Below are 23,093 nucleotides of genomic sequence, written 5' to 3'. Positions count from 1 at the left end.
GAATATGTGTACTAAAAATGTAAAGTCAAACTTACTTACTATACGTTCACCGGGAGGGAGTTTATTACATTTTTAATGATCACAAAAAAATGTATATATACAAACTATTTCCGTTTTTTACTTTATTTTACAGGCGCTGCTGCTATTCATTTGGAACTTGATCCAAGTCTATCGGCATATGAAGTGAAGGGAAACATTCTCAACGAGGCAACCGTTGGTGTGGTATCTGACCCCAGGGGCGATAACAAAATGCTTTACATCGGTTAATCAAAAATATTTCTTAGAAAATGTAAAGCTCTTATACTTTACATATATAACATTGTTTTCAGAATAAAATATTACATTACCAATGCATGAATCATTTGTCTTCATAATTTTATAAGGGGTACCTCTGTCAGGTCCAGCTCACGTTTGCGGGACGTGCAATCTGCGGAACACAACACATGGGAAATCATAAGATGAACACGGAAGAATGTGCAGTGTATATTTAAAGGAAACATCAAGCTAAACAACATAATGACCCCTCAAGAAAAAGCTCCACAAATGAAGTTCAACTTTTGAAGTTATAGATGAAATCATTTTCTCAATTTCTGACAACAGATTCTATGATGTCATACTTCACCCATAATCCTTTGCTTGAAAATCAAGATGGCTGACTACATAATACTGATGAAAAGTTGAATATCTAGAGAATGAGAAGTGATATAAAAAAACTGTAAATTGCATTCTCCTAAATTTGTGGAGCTTTTTCTCGAGAGGTCATTATGTTGTTTGGCTTTATGTTTCCTTTAAGCCCTTTATTTCTATTATGATACTATGAACAGTCAAAATACATGCAGTGGACATTTGGGAACTTCAGAAAGAAATTGTGTAGTTAGCGTGTCAATGGACGCTTTTATTTTTAGTCACGCGTAGAAGTTCACGAGAAAACGACATGCATACGTATCTACATAGTTACTGTCTGGACAAAATGATCGGGATTAGATAATGTGAACAAATATTAGTGAGATTGTTGTTTAAACTATCCTTACAAATATACATGTTGGCGATCGCGAGTCACTCTTTCTCTTATATACATATACTTGTATTGCTATATGTTCCGAGGACTTCATTGGATTTAACTTTTAATATAGTTGAATTAAATTTTAATATAGTTATGAACTCAATTAAAAAGCGTTCCTATATAGGGTTGCGTTTTATTTGGAGTTTAATTAAACTCAATTTCAAGGCAATTCAACGTAGAATTGCGTTTTAATTAAATAACAGGAAGGTGTGTATGTCCTCGGAAGTTGGTATATATCTGTATTTTTGTCCTCGCAACATATAGCAATCCAAGTACACTCGCGCAAACCAACACACTCTTGTTCGCATGTTCGCGCATTGACCTCAAACACTGTCCTGTTACCGACTGACAGGGCGGGACGTGGTCCCGAACAAATGAGAGTCTGGCGTTTCAATTACGGGCAGTTCACGGTATTATGATACTTGATATTGGGCACCCAATATCGTTTTTTTTATCCCCAGCACGTAAAAAGGGTAACGAAGGGAAGTTTTAAAATACAGGATAGGTGAATCGGTCTCAAATAGGCGTGAGACCCACACTGTGTGTGTTATCAAGATAATTGTCTAAAATATGGTTATCATCACTAATATCTCATGTCATGTACACCTGGACTGGCTACAGCCGTGTAGAAGTCGCATTTTGCTACGAGGCGTGAGTCGTCGAACAACGTTCTAAGAACACTTCGATTGAGAGCAAGCAAGGTGAGCTCGATAAACCATTTATTTATCCTTTTATTGGTTTGACAATGTTTTAAAAATGTATAGTATATGTCCCATGATTGCATTTTTGTGTATTGTGAACTTGTTTTTCCCCGTGCGACGTTCGATTGTTTGAACTCCTGTGTCAGTACCACGTGTCAGTTTTAATGTGCGTTATTATGATGACAGAATTGACCAACGTGTAAAATTGAACTTACAGCAACGGCTCGTGATATATGTAAACGTATAGAAAATACTAGATAAATCCAATAAAATCGTACCAGTTTGTGGGGAAAAAAAACAGGCAAATGTTATATTGTTATTTGAACATTTTACCGTTGAACAAATATCATTTCACGAAATTAAAGTTTAAGAAACACAAAGGAGAAAAATCACAATGTATGTAATATTAACTATTAATGAATAAATTGCGTTAATAATTTTTTTTAGAAACACTTGTTTTTTTACAGGTTAAATCATGAGGTTCCTCATTGTCCTAGCACTTTGTGTGGTGGTATCGGCACTTACCAACCGAGAACGCATGGAAAAACAAGCCAGTACACGTCAACTTGTTATACTAAAGGTAATATTGTATTTACTAATCCATCATTCCATGGAATATTGACGGATCCTTACAGATATATAGACTAATTTATTATGAACATTGGTTGATTAGAACAATATATTTCGGCACTGTGTGGTTGTAACAAACACATATTCCCCATATGGATATTGACTTGTATGGTTGTAGCAAATACAGATTCTCCATGTGAACTTTGTGTGAATTTAACAAATACAGATTCCCCGTATGGGCATTGTGTGGTTGCAACAAACACAGATTCCCCATATGAACTTTGTGTGGTCGTAACAAATACATATTCTCCATATGCACATTGCGTGGTTGTAACAAATACAGATTCTTCATATGGGCAATGTGTGGTTGCAACAAACACAGATTCCCCATAGGGACTTTGCGTGGCTGTTAGAAATACAGATTCTCCATATGGGCATTGTGTGGTTGTAGCAAACACAGATTCCCCATATGAACTTTGTGTGGTTGTAACAAATACATATTCTCCATATGCACATTGCGTGGTTGCTGTAACAAATACAGATTCCTCATATGGACTTTGTGTTGTCGTAACGAATAAAGATTCACCATATATGGACATTGTGTGGTTGCAACAAACACAGATTCCCCATATGGACTTTGTGTTGTCATAACAAATATATATTCCCCATATGGACATTGTGTGGTTGTAACAAATACAAATTCCTCATATGGACTTTGTGTTGTCGTAACGAATAAAGATTCACCATATATGGACATTGTGTGGTTGCAACAAACACAGATTCCCCATATGGACTTTGTGTTGTCATAACAAATATATATTCCCCATATGGACATTGTGTGGTTGCAACAAACACAGATTCCCCATATGGACTTTGTGTTGTCATAACAAATATATATTCCCCATATGGACATTGTGTGGTTGTAACAAATACAGATTTCCCATATGGACATTGTGTGGGTGCAACAAATAAAGATTCCCCATATGGACATTGTGTGGTTGTAACAAATACGGATACCACATATGGACATTGTGTGGGTGCAACAAATAAAGATTCCCCATATGGACATTGTGTGGGTGCAACAAATACAGATTCCCCATATGGACATTGTGTGGGTGCAACAAATACAGATTCCCCATATGGACATTGTGTGGGTGCAACAAATACAGATTCCCCATATGGACATTGTGTGGGTGCAACAAATACAGATTCCCCATATGGACATTGTGTGGGTGCAACAAATACAGATTCCCCATATGGACATTGTGTGGGTGCAACAAATACAGATTCCCCATATGGACATTGTGTGGGTGCAACAAATACAGATTCCCCATATGGACATTGTGTGGGTGCAACAAATACAGATTCCCCATATGGACATTGTGTGGGTGCAACAATACAGATTTCCCATATGGACATTGTGTGGTTGTAACAAATACAGATTCCCCATATGGACATTGTGTGGGTGCAACAAATACAGATTCCCCATATGGACATTTGTGTGGGTGCAACAAATACGGATTCCCCATATGGGTATTGTATGATTAGAGCAAATACAGTTCCCTTATCTAGGCGAAGTATGGAAACACAGTCCCCACATATGGTGTTATGTGATTGGGAACGCACAGATTCCTTCATACTGGTATTGGGTGGAAGGAGTGAATGAGTGGTAATTAAGTAACTGTAAAAGTAAAAACATCGCAGTCTTTTCCCGATCAAATATCTGAAATGTTCATTTTAACAGCTTCCTTTGAACATCTGATTTTTTCTACCAATCCAATTGCCATCTCGTGAATATTGGTACACGAATAAAATTAGTGGTGTATAATTCTATCGCCAAACTTTTTCCTTCTCTGTGAAAACCACTTATTTTTGCCAAAAATTAAGGGCATGTGGAACAGCAGTGTTTACATTTGTATTATTATAAATGTTATAACATTTCGTTTTGGTTGCATTTTATTTTGTTTATAATCAATTATACCATAATTTCGCTTCCAATCTCAATTGGTTTCATTCAATGAGAGCACTGTGTTATTTATATATAATTTTCAACTGTCATAATTCATTTGACTCTAACAGTTTTGAAAGTGATGTTTTTAATATATGCATATTGGTCATTTTATCCAAACGCATCCCTGCCAAATGAACATCCGAGTTTTTCGATCTATCAGACTCTTGTATTGGTACATTAACTCAGCATAGTGGTATTATTTACATTGTTTAGTGATTTGATAGATTAGTGAATCGATGGGGCCGTTGAAAGCAATGTAATAACATAGTTATGGTTATTGATTGATAATGGTGTTTTGAGTGACTACATTGTGTTGAGTGATTACGGTGTATTGATTGATTATGGTGTATTGAGTGATTATGTTGTATTGAGTGATTATGGTGTATTGAGTTATTACGTTGTGTTGAGTTATTATGTTGTTTTGATTGATTATGGTGTATTGAGTGTTTATGTTGAGTGATTATGGTGTATTGAGTTATTACGTTGTGTTGAGTTATTATGTTGTGTTGAGTTATTACGTTGTGTTGAGTGATTATGTTGTGTTGAGTGATTATACGGTGTGTTGAGTTATTACGTTGTGTTGAGTTATTATGTTGCGTTGAAGGGTTATGTTGTGTTGAGTGATTATACGCTGTGTTGAGTTATTATGCTGTGTTGAGTTATTACGTTCTGTTGAGTTATTACGTTGTGTTGAGTGATTATACGTTCTGTTGAGTTATTACGTTGTTTTGAGTTATTATACGTTGTGTTGAGTTATTACGTTGTGTTGAGTTATTACGTTGTGTTGAGTTATTATGTTGTGTTGAGTTATTACGTTGTGTTGAGTGATTATGTTGTGTTGAGTGATTATACGGTTTGTCGAGTTATTACGTTGTGTTGAAGGGTTATGTTGTGTTGAGTGATTATACGTTGTGTTGAGTTATTATGTTGTGTTGAATGATTATACGTTGTGTTGAGTGATTATACGTTGTTGAGTGATTATACGTTGTGTTGAGTTATTACGTTGTGTTGAGTGATTATGTTGTGTTGAGTGATTATGCGTTGTGTTGAGTGATTATACGTTGTGTTGAGTTATTATCTTGTGTTGAGTGATTATACGTTGTGCTGAGTGATTATACGTTGTGTTGAGTGATTATACGTTGTGCTGAGTGATTATACGTTGTGTTGAGTTATTACGATGTGTTGAGTGATTATACGTTGCGTTGTATAATTATACGTTGTGCTGAGTGATTATGTTGTGTTGAGTGATTATACGTTGTGTTGAGTGATTATACATTGTGTTGAGTGATTATACGTTGTGCTGAGTGATTACGTTGTGTTGAGTGATTATACGTTGTGTTCAGTGATTATACGTTGTGTTGAGTGATTATACGTCGTGTTGAGTGATTATGTTGTGTTGAGTGATTATGTTGTGTTGAGTGACTATACGTTGTGTTGAGTGATTATACGTTGTTGAGTGATTATACGTTGTGTTGAGTTATTACGTTGTGTTGAGTGATTATACGTTGTGTTGAGTGATTATACATTGTTGAGTGATTATATGTTGTGTTGAGTCATTATGTTGTGTTGAGTGATCATACGTTGTGTTGAGTGATTACACGTTGTGCTGAGTGGTTATACGTTGTGTTGAGTTATTACGTTGTGTTGAGTGATTATACGTTGTGTTGAGTAATTATACATTGTTGAGTGATTATACGTTGTGTTGAGTTATTATGTTGTGTTGAGTGATTATACGTTGTGTTGAGTGATTATACGTTGTGCTGAGTAATTATACGTTGTGCTGAGTGATTACGTTTTGTTGAGTGATTATACGTTGTGTTGAGTGATTATACATTGTGTTGAGTGATTATACGTTGTGTTGAGTGATTATACGTTGTGTTGAGAGATTATACGTTTTGTTGAGTGATTATGTTGTGTTGAGTGATTATACGTTGTGTTGAGTGATTATACGTTGTGCTGAGTGATTACGTTGTGTTGAGTGATTATACGTTGTGTTGAGTTATTATGTTGTGTTGAGTGATTATACGTTGCGCTGAGTGATTATACGTTGTGTTGAGTTATTATGTTGTGTTGAGTGATTATACGTTGTGCTGAGTGATTATACGTTGTGTTGAGTTATTATGTTGTGTTGAGTGATTATACGTTGTGCTGAGTGATTATACGTTGTGTTGAGTGATTATACGTTGTGCTGAGTGATTATACGTTGTGTTGAGTGATTATACGTTGTGCTGAGTGATTATACGTTGTGTTGAGTTATTATGTTGTGTTGAGTGATTATACGTTGTGTTCAGTGATTATACGTTGTGTTGAGTGATTATACGTTGTGTTGAGTTATTATCTTGTGTTGAGTGATTATACGTTGTGCTGAGTGATTATACGTTGTGTTGAGTGATTATACATTGTGCTGAATGATTATACGTTGTGTTGAGTTATTACGATGTGTTGAGTGATTATACGTTGCGTTGAGTGATTATACGTTGTGCTGAGTGATTATGTTGTGTTGAGTGATTATACGTTGTGTTGAGTGATTATACATTGTGTTGAGTGATTATACGTTGTGCTGAGTGATTACGTTGTGTTGAGTGATTAAAAGGTTGTGTTCAGTGATTATACGTTGTGTTGAGTGATTATACGTCGTGTTGAGTGATTATACGTTGTGTTGAGTGATTATACGTCGTGTTGAGTGATTATACGTTGTGTTGAGTGATTATACATTGTGCTGAATGATTATACGTTGTGTTGAGTGATTATACGTTGTGTTGAGTGATTATACATTGTGTTGAGTGATTATGTTGTGTTGAGTGATTATACGTTGTGTTGAGTGATTATACGTTGTGTTGAGTGATTATGTTGTGTTGAGTGATTATACGTTGTGTTGAGTGATTATACGTTGTGTTGAGTTATTATGTTGTGTTGAGTGATTATACGTTGTGTTCAGTGATTATACGTTGTGTTGAGTGATTATACGTTGTGTTGAGTTATTATCTTGTGTTGAGTGATTATACGTTGTGCTGAGTGATTATACGTTGTGTTGAGTGATTATACATTGTGTTGAGTGATTATACGTTGTGTTGAGTTATTACGATGTGTTGAGTGATTATACGTTGCGTTGAGTGATTATACGTTGTGCTGAGTGATTATGTTGTGTTGAGTGATTATAGTTGTGTTGAGTGATTATACATTGTGTTGAGTGATTATACGTTGTGCTGAGTGATTACGTTGTGTTGAGTGATTATATGTTGTGTTCAGTGATTATACGTTGTGTTGAGTGATTATACGTCGTGTTGAGTGATTATACGTTGTGTTGAGTGATTATACATTGTGCTGAATGATTATACGTTGTGTTGAGTGATTATACGTTGTGTTGAGTGATTATACGTTGTGTTGAGTGATTATGTTGTGTTGAGTGATTATACGTTGTGTTGAGTGATTATACGTTGTGTTGAGTGATTATGTTGTGTTGAGTGATTATACGTTGTGTTGAGTGATTATACGTTGTGTTGAGTGATTATGTTGTGTTGAGTGATTATACGTTGTGTTGAGTTATTATGTTGTGTTAAGTGATTATACGTTGTGCTGAATGATTACATTGTGTTGAGTGATTATGTTGTGTTGAGTGATTATACGGTTTGTCGACTTATTACGTTGTGTTGAAGGGTTATGTTGTGTTGAGTGATTATACGTTGTGTTGAGTTATTATGTTGTGTTGAGTGATTATACGTTGTGTTGAGTGATTATACGTTGTTGAGTGATTATACGTTGTGTTGAGTTATTACGTTGTGTTGAGTGATTATGTTGTGTTGAGTGATTATACGTTGTGTTGAGTGATTATACGTTGTGTTGAGTGATTATACGTTGTGCTGAGTGATTATGTTGTGTTGAGTGACTATACGTTGTGTTGAGTGATTATACGTTGTTGAGTGATTATACGTTGTGTTTAGTTATTACGTTGTGTTGAGTGATTATACATTGTGTTGAGTGATTATACATTGTTGAGTGATTATATGTTGTGTTGAGTGGTTATACGTTGTGTTGAGTTATTACGTTGTGTTGAGTGTTTATACGTTGTGTTGAGTGATTATACATTGTTGAGTGATTATACGTTGTGTTGAGTTATTATGTTGTGCTGAGTGATTACGTTGTGTTGAGTGATTATACGTTGTGTTGAGTTATTATGTTGTGTTGAGTGATTATACGTTGCGCTGAGTGATTATACGTTGTGTTGAGTTATTATACGTTGTGTTGAGTGATTATACGTTGTGTTGAGTTATTATGTTGTGTTGAGTGATTATACGTTGTGCTGAGTGATGATACGTTGTGCTGAGTGATTATACGTTGTGTTGAGTGATTATACGTTGTGCTGAGTGATTATACGTTGTGTTGAGTGATTATACGTTGTGCTGAGTGATTATACGTTGTGTTGAGTTATTACGTTGTGTTGAGTGATTATACGTTGTGTTCAGTGATTATACGTTGTGTTGAGTGATTATACGTTGTGTTGAGTTATTATCTTGTGTTGAGTGATTATACGTTGTGCTGAGTGATTATACGTTGTGTTGAGTGATTATACGTTGTGCTGAGTGATTATACGCTGTGTTGAGTTATTACGATGTGTTGAGTGATTATACGTTGCGTTGTATAATTATACGTTGTGCTGAGTGATTATGTTGTGTTGAGTGATTATACGTTGTGTTGAGTGATTATACGTTGTGTTGAGTGATTATACGTTGTGCTGAGTGATTACGTTGTGTTGAGTGATTATACGTTGTGTTCAGTGATTATACGTTGTGTTGAGTGATTATACGTCGTGTTGAGTGATTATACGTCGTGTTGAGTGATTATACGTTGTGTTGAGTGATTATACATTGTGCTGAATGATTATACGTTGTGTTGAGTGATTATACGTTGTGTTGAGTGATTATACGTTGTGTTGAGTGATTGTTGTGTTGAGTGATTATACGTTGTGTTGAGTGATTATACGTTGTGTTGAGTGATTATGTAGTGTTGAGTGATTATACGTTGTGTTGAGTTATTATGTTGTGTTGAGTGATTATACGTTGTGCTGAGTGATTACGTTGTGTTGAGTGATTATACGTTGTGTTGAGTTATTATGTTGTGTTGAGTGATTATACGTTGTGCTGAGTGATTACGTTGTGTTGAGTGATTATACGTTGTGTTGAGTGACTATACATTGTTGAGTGATTATACGTTGTGCTGAGTGATGATACGTTGTGCTGAGTGATTATACGTTGTGTTGAGTGATTATACGTTGTGCTGAGTGATTATACGTTGTGTTGAGTGATTATACGTTGTGCTGAGTGATTATACGTTGTGTTGAGTTATTATGTTGTGTTGAGTGATTATACGTTGTGTTCAGTGATTATACGTTGTGTTGAGTGATTATACGTTGTGTTGAGTTATTATCTTGTGTTGAGTGATTATACGTTGTGCTGAGTGATTATACGTTGTGTTGAGTGATTATACGTTGTGCTGAGTGATTATACGCTGTGTTGAGTTATTACGATGTGTTGAGTGATTATACGTTGCGTTGTATAATTATACGTTGTGCTGAGTGATTATGTTGTGTTGAGTGATTATACGTTGTGTTGAGTGATTATACGTTGTGTTGAGTGATTATACGTTGTGCTGAGTGATTACGTTGTGTTGAGTGATTATACGTTGTGTTCAGTGATTATACGTCGTGTTGAGTGATTATACGTTGTGTTGAGTGATTATACATTGTGCTGAATGATTATACGTTGTGTTGAGTGATTATACGTTGTGTTGAGTGATTATACGTTGTGTTGAGTGATTGTTGTGTTGAGTGATTATACGTTGTGTTGAGTGATTATACGTTGTGTTGAGTGATTATGTAGTGTTGAGTGATTATACGTTGTGTTGAGTTATTATGTTGTGTTGAGTGATTATACGTTGTGCTGAGTGATTACGTTGTGTTGAGTGATTATACGTTGTGTTGAGTTATTATGTTGTGTTGAGTGATTATACGTTGTGCTGAGTGATTATACGTTGTGTTGAGTGATATGTTGTGTTGAGTGATCATACGTTGTATTGAGTGATTATACGTTGTGCTGAGTGGTTATACGTTGTGCTGAGTGATTATGTTGTGTTGAGTGATTATAAGTCGTGTTGAGTGATTATACGTCGTGTTGAGTGATTATACATTGTGTTGAGTGATTATACGTTGTGCTGAGTGATTATACGTTGTGTTGAGTTATTATGTTGTGTTGAGTGATTATACGTTGCGCTGAGTGATTATACGTTGTGTTGAGTGATTATACGTTGTGCTGAGTGATTATACGTTGTGTTGAGTGATTATACGTTGTGCTGAGAGATTATACGTTGTGTTGAGTTATTATGTTGTGTTGAGTGATTATACGTTGTGTTGAGTGATTATACGTTGTGTTGAGTTATTATCTTGTGTTGAGTGATTATACGTTGTGCTGAGTGATTATACGTTGTGTTGAGTGATTATACGTTGTGCTGAGTGATTATACGTTGTGTTGAGTTATTACGATTTGTTGAGTGATTATACGTTGCGTTGTATAATTATACGTTGTGCTGAGTGATTATGTTGTGTTGAGTGATTATACGTTGTGCTGAGTGATTACGTTGTGTTGAGTGATTATACGTTGTGTTCAGTGATTATACGTTGTGTTGAGTGATTATACGTTGTGTTGAGTGATAATACGTCGTGTTGAGTGATTATACGTTGTGTTGAGTGATTATACGTTGTGTTGAGTGATTATACGTTGTGTTGAGTGATTATACGTCGTGTTGAGTGATTATACGTCGTGTTGAGTGATTATACGTTGTGTTGAGTGATTATACATTGTGCTGAATGATTATACGTTGTGTTGAGTGATTATACGTTGTGTAGAGTGATTGTTGTGTTGAGTGATTATACGTTGTGTTGAGTGATTATACGTTGTGTTGAGTGATTATGTAGTGTTGAGTGATTATACGTTGTGTTGAGTTATTATGTTGTGTTGAGTGATTATACGTTGTGCTGAGTGATTACGTTGTGTTGAGTGATTATACGTTGTGTTGAGTTATTATGTTGTGTTGAGTGATTATACGTTGTGCTGAGTGATTATACGTTGTGTTGAGTGATATGTTGTGTTGAGTGATCATACGTTGTATTGAGTGATTATACGTTGTGCTGAGTGGTTATACGTTGTGCTGAGTGATTATGATGTGTTGAGTGATTATAAGTCGTGTTGAGTGATTATACGTTGTGCTGAGTGATTATACGTTGTGTTGAGTTATTATGTTGTGTTGAGTGATTATACGTTGCGCTGAGTGATTATACGTTGTGTTGAGTGATTATACGTTGTGCTGAGTGATTATACGTTGTGTTGAGTGATTATACGTTGTGCTGAGTGATTATACGTTGTGTTGAGTTATTATGTTGTGTTGAGTGATTATACGTTGTGTTGAGTGATTATACGTTGTGTTGAGTTATTATCTTGTGTTGAGTGATTATACGTTGTGCTGAGTGATTATACGTTGTGTTGAGTGATTATACGTTGTGCTGAGTGATTATACGTTGTGTTGAGTTATTACGATTTGTTGAGTGATTATACGTTGCGTTGTATAATTATACGTTGTGCTGAGTGATTATGTTGTGTTGAGTGATTATACGTTGTGTTGAGTGATTATACGTTGTGTTGAGTGATTATACGTTGTGCTGAGTGATTACGTTGTGTTGAGTGATTATACGTTGTGTTCAGTGATTATACGTTGTGTTGAGTGATTATACGTTGTGTTGAGTGATAATACGTCGTGTTGAGTGATTATACGTTGTGTTGAGTGATTATACATTGTGCTGAATGATTATACGTTGTGTTGAGTGATTATACGTTGTGTTGAGTGATTATGTTGTGTTGAGTGATTATACGTTGTGTTGAGTGATTATACGTTGTGTTGAGTGATTATGTTGTGTTGAGTGATTATACGTTGTGTTGAGTTATTATGTTGTGTTGAGTGATTATACGTTGTGCTGAGTGATTACGTTGTGTTGAGTGATTATACGTTGTGTTGAGTTATTATGTTGTGTTGAGTGATTATACGTTGTGCTGAGTGATTATACGTTGTGTTGAGTGATATGTTGTGTTGAGTGATCATACGTTGTATTGAGTGATTATACGTTGTGCTGAGTGGTTATACGTTGTGCTGAGTGATTATGTTGTGTTGCGTGATTATACGTTGTGTTGAGTGATTATAAGTCGTGTTGAGTGATTATACGTCGTATTGAGTGATTATACGTTGTGTTGAGTGAATATACATTGTGTTGAGTGATTATACGTTGTGTTGAGTGATTATACGTTGTGTTGAGTGATTATACGTTGTGTTGAGTAATTATAAATTGTTGAGTGATTATACGTTGCGTTGAGTGATTATAAGTTGTGTTGAGTTATTATGTTGTGTTGAGTGATCATACGTTGTATTGAGTGATTATACGTTGTGCTGAGTGGTTATACGTTGTGCTGAGTGATTATGTTGTGTTGAGTGATTATACGTTGTCCTGAGTGGTTATACGTTGTGCTGAGTGATTATGTTGTGTTGAGTGATTATACGTCCTGTTGAGTGATTATACGTTGTGTTGAGTGATTATACATTGTGTTGAGTGATTATACGTTGTGCTGAGTGATTATACGTTGTGTTGAGTGATTATACGTTGTGTTGAGTGATTATACGTTGTGTTGAGTGATTGTGTTGTGCTGAGTGATTATGTTGTGTTCAGTGATTATGTTGTGTTCAGTGATTATAAAGTATGCTGAATTATTACGGTGTTTTGAGGGACTATGATGCCTATGTGATGCCTAACAAATATGTTATAATAACTCGTTTTAGGATGAGTATAATGAAGGTGATCGTGATCTAGTCATACAGAGCATTATGAGACGATATCCACACATCGAAATTGTCAGAAGATTCAGCAAAGTCGTCAACGGATTCTCAGCTGTAATGAACCAAAACGTTGCAGACAAGGTGAGACTGTTGAATTGTGGTTCTTGCTCAGCTTGTTTTGGGGCAAAATTTGAAAATGAAAACAACAGTTGAAACAATTCCTTTTTTCATTTAAAATCAAATTTTTGCTTACATAAAGACTAAATCAATATATTATCCATGTGGTATTAAATGCAATTTAGAACTACTACTAGATAGACAAATAAATCCCCGTTGTAGTGATAGCACTAATATTGTGAAGGTGTAGTAATGTAATGGGGCTTTTGATTTTGACAGTCATGATTGTTGTAGCAGTAGCGCTGGCGTGGTAGTTGTGGAGTCGTGGGCATAAATGGATACTTATGTGAATAGCCAACCAAACTAAAATTGTTTTTCTATTTCACTATACTGAATATTTTTATTTCGAGAAACACAGAGTTTTTACATTCATTCCGCACTTAAAGATGATATTTTCTTCTATATATACTTGAATAAAGGTGTTTCCATTTTACAGGTTCAACTATTGAAAGAAGTAAAATACGTTGAAAAAAACACAGTAATAGAGAAAGACTATAGCGTTGATAGTTGGGGCTTGGATCGAGTGGATCAAAGAGATTTGCCTTTGGACGATGCGTATTATCCAGAAGGTAAATTGATTGATGAATTAGATTTTGAAATAACCGGGTAATTTTTTCAAATATCATGGTAGTGAGCAATTATAATACAGTCAGGGCGAAATTGCACAAATACGTTAATACAAATCACCCCCTAATTTTCATGTTACAATAAGTTGGATTGCCATTCAGTACCCGTGTTACAATGTGTTGGATTGCCAATCAGTACCCGTGTTATAATGCGTTGTATTATGGGGTTGCCAATAATAATAATAATAATAATAATAATAATAATAATAATAATAATAATAATAATAATAATAATAATAATAATAATAAAAGGTAAGGTAAAAAGATAAGTAAAAACACAAAACGTTAAAATAACATAAGACTAGGTAGTAAAAAATTAATGTAGTCTGTGTTTTTCAAAACACACTTTCAGATACTGTGTCACATGTCTAATTAGTTTAGGATGGTTAGTATTATTAAGGATAATAAACTTGTTGATACTGTTTTCAGACTGGAAAGTGGGGATTTGCTCAGTACATTCAGTGTACATAATATCCCTTTCATCAGTGTAATAGCTACAGTCTGTAATAAAATGAACTTCATCTTCAATACTGTCACTCCTACACTTATCACAAAAACCTGTTCTCGAATGGGATTTTAGGTCTCTTATATCTGCCTACTTCTATTTTGAGTTTGTTACAACTAAGTCTCAATTTAGACAGTAAATATCTTGTCTATTATTTAACAGTTGTAGGTATTTAGCTGGACTAATATCACTTTTAAGTAGACTGTAAGATCTGAGTTTGGCATCTGGTCTCTTGATATTATTAATCCACTTGTTAGTATAATGGTTTTTAGTTTTCTGGTAGAGTACCTTACTAGAAACAGTCAGGAGATCAATATTATACAGGTCTTTAATTTTGTTAATGTCTTCTAACCATGATCCTTTATAGCAGTTGTTTTCAAGTTCTTTGACTGCATGGAAAGTAAAATTAATTAGACCATTGTTTCTAATGTTTTGGTAGTACATGACAGCTTGAATTTGAATCTTTGAAATTAAAGGTAGCCTGTCAGTTTCAAGCCTACAGCCTATTGTACTACTTCTATTATTAATATTAAAAATGTGCCTACAATATTTTAGGTGAACTTTTTCAGTAAAAGTAACTTTTCTGTCTTAACCGATATACCCCATAACTCAGATGCATATAGTAAAATAGGTAGTTGTAACATTTCAACAAATTTAGTCTTATGTTTAAAGTTGTTGGAATTGTTATCATAAAAATTATATATTATCAGCTTTTCTAGCCTTATCTGAGAGTCTCTCCATTGTCTTGTTTAGGAAGCCATTGCTGTTTAATTGTCACACCCAAGTATGTGAATGTCTTAGTATGGTTTAATGTTATGTCATCATAAGTAAAAAATAGATCATCTGATCTCTGCTGGATTTTAGAAAATGTCGTGGTCTTTGTCTTAGTGGTGTTGATCGACTTCCAAGCCCAATTAAATTAGTGGTATAATTATGAGGTGCATCAAGTAATGACTGCAATCCCCTCTTGGAAGTTGATGTAAGAACAATATCATCTGCAAATAATAAACTAGATATTTTTATCTTATCTAGCTCAGGTCGGTCAGTAGCAGTCTTATTTAATACTTCAACAAGATCATTAATGAAAATACTGAATAAAGTGGGGCTAAGGGGGCATCCTTGTTTGACTCCATTGGCTGTCTGAAATTCGGGTGTAATTTTGTCATTAAGCTTGACATGGAATTTAATATTTGAGTACATGCTTTTGATAATGTTATATAATTTTATATATTTTTACCTGACTCTCCAGTACCTCTGTATAAGTAGAGCAATCCAAGGAATTATTGTATATCTGACAACAAAAAACAATTGAATTTGCCGTTCCGTAAACGGCCGTATCAGCCCATGTTCCTAAATGCATTATCACCCATTCGAACGTTTTTTTCTTTCCTAATATGGGGTAAACTGCGTCACCAACACTGACCCGTTCCAGGTTATTAACATCGAAAGCCAGCGTTCGCATAGCGCAAAACATGTTGTTGTTTTTTTTTTTGTCATTTCGAGTTGTAATATTAAATTATTACTTCAATGTAGGAAAAACAATGTATAATAATAAAATTACCACGAGAATACCGGAAAGTATACACTTAGGCAGTATGTGTATTCGGTCGATACGATAACTGACTGTCTTCGTAGATATTTAGCAGTATATTCGTGATACGCTCAATTGTTACAAAAATCTATTTTTATGTGCAAGAATGTAGCAATGAAGTTATGAATGCTAATCTCGATAAGACATCTTTGGGTAAAATAAGCATACTAGGGGGGAATACTAGTAATCTTCTTTTTTTGCTGATGTGATATTCTGGCAATTTTTTTTCTGACAAGTTCTACAATTAATACACAACTTGACAATTTAACCATTAGAGTAATGTCGCTTCAGTGTTCTATAATATTATGTTTGTATTTGACTTTTTCAGGCGATGCAACCGGTGTCAATGCATATGTCGTTGATACTGGAATACGATATGATCATGTTGATTTTGAAGGCAGGGCTAGTGAATTCCTAGATACCGTAGCTGAACCGGTAAGAAAACTACAATACAATTATTGACCTATAACCTATGACATGTTAAGGTGCACCCTAATAAACGTTATGTAATTTTCTCGTGACCTTCAAAAGTAGTTCCATTAAATATTGTTTTTTCCTGTTTTCTTTGGATGTGCTGAGATGACGTTTAAAAAAATGTTTAACCTGTTTACCACTAGTTCCCTCTTTTCATCGAAAATTCACATATAGTCCCGTTTGTAGTCTGCATTTTCCTTCCGAAGATTTGGACAAAAATAGCCAAATTGTTTGTTAAAAAATTAAAATTGACTCAGATTTTGTTTGTTGGCTCCAAAATTAGGTTTTCTATAAATATTCAAGAATATAAGAAAACAAGGCAGAACAATTTAGTCAAGAAAGTCACGTGGTGAAAAGGTTAGGCCGAATTCTTTGAAATTCTACAAATGTATTGCAGTACAAATTAATTAATGACATTAGTCCGCAAAACAAGCCTAAATACTGTAAATAAAAAAAATAATTTTTTACAACGCATCATTGTTTTTAAAGAACATATTTTACTTCTTGCAATAGATTTCAATTAATTACCAAAACACAAATTTAATATATGGAACAAAATTTCACATTTACGCAGCAGAAACTTAATACCTGTACTAATTATATAGGTGTATCTGCTTTGAAAAAAATAAACTACTGTGTTGGAAATTTATCTGACCAAATTGGATTATTAATTAGTGTTGTTTTGCAGTACACTGATTATTGTAAACACTGCCACGCATGCGCAATAATTATTATTGTGTGTGTCTATCAAGTCGGTGCAAATACGTCTTAGGAACTTTAATATTTGTGTACATTTAATACTCGTGTATGATGGTTGCAAGAACAATATAGTTTTGTTAGTACAGGATAGATCATAATCAAATATATTATTATTCAACATACAATATTAAATAATATTAAAAACGACGAATTATCGTCTATATCGCTTACTTAGGGTAATGGTGGTTTGATGACATATATATTCTCATCACTAATACTAGTGAATGAAATAAACGAATGTCATTTCAACAAATACTTCAACGAAATAAATGCATATAATTTGAAATGGCAGTATGATAAAACAAAATAAAATTTGTAAGAACAAATTACAAGTCTGTTACCTCGTTTACATGGTGGCATTTTATCGTAGCCTAACGGCCCGGCTCGAGCCGGGGATAGTTGTTTGCCAGCGGTGATTGGTACAAATCATTCATTTGCTGCATTCTTACTTGTTTTTTGAGCGTTATTTGTTTGCCAAGAAACTTAAAGCGGGGGTTCGTCAACTAGCATGCGTTAGGTGGCCATGGCGTGTCATTGTTTACAAACAAGCGTCTACCCATGAACCTTTGCGTGTGTTGTTGTCATCGCTTGAGACTCAATTCCCGCGCGTGCGCAGGTGACGATCCCTCCCGCTTTAATATGTAAGATGGTCATCGGGTGACATCAATATCTTAGAGGTGTTGGTCTAAACTCGGCTCCGTTAAATTATTTATTTCATTACTGAGATATTCAAATAAATTATTGACACGTTTATGTAAAGAATAACACAATTTGCTTTGTCAATCTTCCATTAACTATTTGTATATACGTTGTTAATTTGCTTCCATCAAGGCACCTTACGGGGATTGTGATGGCCATGGCACTCACTGTGCTGGCATTTTGGGAGGCGCACTATATGGCGTTGCAAAGAATGTTAACCTGCTCGGTGTTCGTGTGCTCAACTGCGAAGGTGCTGGATATTTGGATGATTTAATCTACGGTAAGTTTCAGTGGTTCTGTTCGCACCTGCCATGTGTTTATATACTATCCCACAATCAGATCCCTTGAGGGATGATCGAGAAAAGGAATAATCAACCGACGCGTAAGGGAGTTCAACACGGCCGCACCGATACAGGATGATTGAGATACGCTGTACATTACCGGTCAAATACGGCTCGCTTAAACTAATGACGTTGCGGTGACAGATGTATAATAATTTCCGATATTAAACATCAAAGTTTATTGCGTTTTTTGTTTAACATCAATGTCAACTAAATTGTATTGCGGGGATTGCGAAATTACCATGGTATGTTCTATTTTCTATAACTTACATACACATACAAATTCCAATTCTAATACTAAAAGAATACCCCTACCAATGTGTTTCCATCATAACAGCTATGGATTATGTTGTTGCAAATGGAGAATTACCAGCTGTTGTCTCTATGTCCCTTGGAGGAGATAGAAGCCCGGTCATCGATAGCGCCGTGGGTAGAATGTTCGATGCTGGTTATTTCTTCGTCACTTCCGGCGGAAATAATGACGCCGATGCTTGTCTTCAGTCACCTCAAGGGGCTCCAAAGGTATATAACAATCGTTTACGTACAAACAGTCTGTATTGGTATAAATATTTATTTACATATCAAAATAACAATAAGATAATAATAGTATACGATATACCAAGACGATGAACATAAACATTTTTCACATGTGTTTGTATATACAAACCACATCCAGATTGTGTGCAATGGTTGATCAATACTTGATCAAGTGGGATTAAATCAAATTACTAGTACGCTGCGTGTTTATAGTTGCTTGTAAGTACGTCAAGAATTAACTCATTGCATCCGAACAACCGAGGAGTTACGTCATGAACACACTGAAAATGACCATCGGAATTGTCACTATCAATGTACTAAAATATACAGTTGAGAGTTAAAGCGGTGGAGTCGTCACCTGCGCATGCGTCAGGTGGCCATAGCGTGTCATTGTTTATAAACAAGCGTCTACCCATGAGCCTTTGCGTTTTAGCGTGTGTTGTTATCGTCTCTTGGGACTCAATTCCCGTGCGTGCGCAGGTGACGACCTTCCCGCTTTAACGTGCTACCGTCCAATCACACACACACACACACACACACACACACACACACATACACAAACATCATGATCATCTATGCAATTAATTCACAAGATGAATTACAAATTGCCGTAGATAATTATATCACGTACGTTTAATATAGCAGTGTATAATTTCTGTTGTTTTATTCTTTTGTTCGCATAGGCGTTTTCTGTTGCAGCAACCGATATCACTGACACCAGAGCCAGTTTTTCTAACTACGGTCCATGTATCAACATATTCGCTCCTGGTGTGGCCATAAAAAGCACGTACTATCACTCTCCTACATCCACGGCCGTTCTTAGTGGGACTTCCATGGCATGTCCACACGTCGCTGGTAAGTATTAATAAAATACCTTGTAGGCAGGAGACACGGTCTATGTAGTGTTTACCCTATTAGGGAACAAAAATCACTCTTATGTTAAACCGATTTTATGTTTTCAGCGATAATAGGTTTCAGCAAGAATAAACTAACTCAGTGTAAACAAAACTGGTTTACGGGCGTTTCATTTTGTTTATTGTTTCCGCTGCTTTTGATCATTGATTTCAAATACCACTATTTCCGAAGATCGTGGTTGGACAAGCACATCACGTGACACTATGGATGTTTTCAGTTCGACTCATAACTAAGTTATTTAATGTCATTTCTTTACAAAATTGCATGTTTTGGTTGTACGTATTGTGAAAATGCACTCACTAGTTTTCACAAACCATGGTTACATGGGTCAGGGGTTAGCCGGGCGATGATCGGAAAGAACAAAACTAGTTCGTTGCACTCAAGGACCATTATCATCCTAGGTCCACTGTAAGACTCATATGATAAGGAATACTTTTTACAAACTATATCAGTGCAAACACTAATATAAACGATCAAATTTGTCAAGACATTTTGGTATCAACCAATCATATTTAGAATGTGTTTAAATGTTTTATGACCATTGAGACATAAGTCTCCATAACATGTACAAAATGTATTTTTATACATCTGTCACCGTAACGCCATAAATTATTTTCATCCTACCATATTAGGAAATGCAAATTCCAAATATGAAATGATAAATAAATAATAATAGAACAATCATGGCTGCCTCCAGTCGAGGCGATTAATTTGTTTTTGTAGTTTAAATAAAATAAAACAAATCGCGAAATGGAAGTGTTAGCGCGAAATCCCTTGTAACTGCGAAATCACCCCGAATGATTTATTCTGCATGGCCCTCTATCGACACTGCAGGAACCCGTCGATTTTTCAACGGGTAATTATGTTAATAGTGTTCTAATTGACAATCATCTAAGCCAATCACAACATCTCTTCAACTGACCTCTGACCGAGAAGACGTCGGCTGATTGTAGCAGCCGTTTTTTTTTTTTTTTTTTAATTCTACGACTAGTACGAGTTACTTTTAAAGTCTATTTACGACGACTACGACAAACTCAAATTTCAACGTGCAGCCATGTTGGGTCTGCAATGTGACCTTTACCATGTTGACCTCATTATGCACGTATTTCCGCACCCACCTCATTATAATATGTGCATCATGAATATTTAATAGCAATGAATTTCCTGCAGAATATACCAGTCGGGGTGATTTCGCGCTAACACTTTCATTTCGCGATTTTTTTTATTTTATTTAAACTAAAAAAAACAAACTAATCATCCCGACTCCGCCAGTCTAATACTATACTATAAAGCATGTAATACTGCTTCCCTATAGTTCGTTGCTTGTAATTTAATTGTATATTTGAACAGGTGCTGGCGCTATTCATCTCGGGATGAATCCAAACTTGTTACCAGACGAGGTCGGAGCTGCCCTTATCGCAGACGCTACAGTCGATCGTGTTATTGATGCAAAGGAAGAACTTGGAACTCCCAACGTACTTTTATACACCAGAGATCAGAGCCTACCCTAGGATACATAAATAATCACACTGTCTGTACTCTGTTATTGTAGAAACCACTGAGCTGAGTTTTCAGCCGCTGAGTCGCCGCCGCTGTGCAACTACCATGCCGGTTGAAAAATTAGTAAAACAATTCGCGTTCCGGTGGCACATTTCGGTAAGGAATCGTAAATAATACTATCCTCAGTTATCCGAGCTCACGTCCTGGCATTTGTATACCCGACTGTCTTCATTGTCGATACGTTACGTTCAACAACGATGCTGTGTATCTGATTGATACGGTATCCATGTTACATTGGGTCAGTGGACGTATTATAGTGACGTGTGAGGGCGTGGTTTGCTCATATTTGTTTGATGTGTCGACTTTTCGCTTAAAAAGTTCGATGATTAGTTGCGTGACAGCCAACTGATTCATCGGGCTAGGTAGTCGTACAGCGGGATGATTCATCGTTTGAAAACTCAATTCAGTGGTTTTTGCAGTAATACAAACAATGACATATTTGTTTATATACTCAAATTACTGACTCAAGATTATTTTAATTATAAATAAACAGACCAGTTATCTGGTACTCGTGATTTTATTACGAAAACGTGTTTCTAATTGAGTGAAAATACGCATTAAAATGCCCAGCCATTGCCCGAAACCCCTATCTGTTGCACGCGCCCTCTAGTGACGATGACCTTCTGTGAGATATATTGAAAGGATGTTCCTTCGCAGCGTCGTTGTATTATTTTGATTTGGAGCTGCCAATAAATGAACAATAAAGAGATTTGAAATTTTCTAAATAATACACAAAATATAGATGTCGATGTAAACAACGTTGAAGACACTCATTGACATCGCGTTATCATCACGGAAACAAGAGGGCGCTGTTGAATCAGCGATTTCCTTCGCTGTATCCTCGGGGCAGAGATACGTCAAAGAACGTTCTATGTTGCTAAGAAAGGGCACCACTTTACCACGTATTTCTATTGGCTCTGCGCGAGCTGGTGTGGAACGCCGAGCGAAGAGCTGGTGAAAATAGCTAAATTCGAGAAAACAGCACAAACTCAACTTTGAAATAATCCTGAACAAACGTGACCAAATTTATATATGTTACACACGAAAGGATAATCTTGTTATACTGTTCAGGGGAGTCTCAATAATTATCCCAAAGTACCGTTTCCTGATAGTTTTGGCCTTTGTTTTCACCGTGATGGTTGCCAGGCGGCAACAATACCCGGATGTCCGCCCGAAGATAGATATTAGCTATAATGCGTCGCAGTTTTAAAGCCAGGGATGTATACAATGAACAAGAAAAAAAAAAAAAATACAAGTAAATATTTCTCCAAATATATCTGGGATATTATATTGTCTACTGACTATATTGCTGTGTGTTCAGAGTGGTTTCGTATTTAATCAAATATATTCGGTTCTTGGAATAATATAATGCTTTAACAACACGTTTAAGCGTTTGAATTATTTACAGTTCTTTCACGTTTTGTCGGGTCACCTGCTAATGAAGAGCGTACGCACTGTTATAGTGTTTTCTACTGAGATTCAGTAACCCTCTGGTGACTTTTATTCAGTCTCTAAAGATTGGCGAAGAAATCGATCAATTGCCAGTCATAATGAAAACACTTCAAACAATGTTTGTATTGCATGTGTACATCCTCCGAATCCAATTTACTTAATAATGAGGTTTTAAGCTCCGGTAGCTAACTTCCTTGCTTTGTAATTTAAGTACTTTCTGCCTTCGTTGACGTCAAATTCA

Source organism: Saccoglossus kowalevskii, chromosome 15 (genome assembly GCF_978046115.1).
Source record: "Saccoglossus kowalevskii chromosome 15, keSacKowa6.1, whole genome shotgun sequence".
NCBI classification, from domain to species: Eukaryota; Metazoa; Hemichordata; class Enteropneusta; family Harrimaniidae; genus Saccoglossus; species Saccoglossus kowalevskii.
This window is presented reverse-complemented; position numbering follows the sequence as displayed.